The following is a 1,242-nucleotide window of genomic DNA, read 5'->3' as shown; positions in this document are numbered from 1 at the left end:
CCTAACCCACCGAGACGCCGCAGCATGATACCGTGGTCTACAGTATCAAAAGCCGCTGAGAGGTCCAAAAGAACAAGGACAGAGGAATAACCTCTGTCCCGGGCCCTCCAGAGATCATTAACCAACGCGACCAATGCCGTTTCCGTGCTGTATCCCGGCCTGAAGCCCGACTGGTATGGGTCCAGATAGACTGATTAAAAGAGGATCACATGACCCCATCATAAATATGAACCAGTTGCCAAACGTTTGAATTTTGATCACGTGACCATGGGGATGCTGCAACGGTCGTTAATGTGAAAATGGTCATGTTGCTTTTTTCAATGTTGTTGTAACTTTGACCGGTCACTAAATGAACTGTTGTTAAGTCAAGGGCTAATTGCAGTTAGAAGGAATAACAAAAGAGTAACAAAATCACACAAGGTGATCACATAACCCCAGGAGACTGCAACTCTCATAAATACATGCCACTTGCCAAGTGTCTGAATTTTGATCATGTGACCACGGGGATGCAGAAATGGTCATAAGTGTACAAAAACGGTCATAAGTCACTTTTTTCAATGCCGTCATAATTTCAAACAGTCACTAAATGAATGGTTGTAAGTCAAGGACTACCTGTACGATGCTGAATGGGAAAGAAGTTCAGAGACTCTTGGCAGGGTTACTGATCTCTCGTGTCTTCAATTTTGTAACCCGAAATTTCCCCAGATTGCTTTAGGACCGTAGGGTAAAAACATGCATTTTGGGAAAAGAACGATGAACACATCAAAAGAATCTTCCTTTCGCAGCCTTCTGAAATGCCAGTGGTTTTTGGGGTTTTTTTTTTGAAATCACGGTTGCTAATTTTTGGAATGCAATTCCTACTTTTGATCTTCAAGTATTTCAAATTGAGTATTTGAGCATTCCAATATTAATTAGGTAGGTAGGTAGGTAGGTAGGTAGGTAGATAGATAGATAGATAGATAGATAGATAGATAGATAGATAGATAGATAGATAACCTTTATTGTCATTTTTTTACCGTGGGCACAATGGCACACATTAAAAATGAAATTTAGTTGCTTGCCCTCGAAGTGTACACATACATAACGCACAACATATGTATAGACCTACACCCTTACATATAAGTAACATATAAACATTAATCACTGTCCGTCTTGAATACATAATGGAAGGAGGAAGCTTTAGAGTTCACAAGGTTAATACTGTATGGAACAAAACCGTGACTGAATCTGGATGTTCTGCTT

Source organism: Protobothrops mucrosquamatus, unplaced genomic scaffold, assembly GCF_001527695.2.
Source record: "Protobothrops mucrosquamatus isolate PMUCROS unplaced genomic scaffold, P.Mucros_1.0 scaffold1403, whole genome shotgun sequence".
NCBI lineage: Eukaryota > Metazoa > Chordata > Lepidosauria > Squamata > Viperidae > Protobothrops > Protobothrops mucrosquamatus.
Note: the sequence above shows the minus strand (reverse complement) of the source record.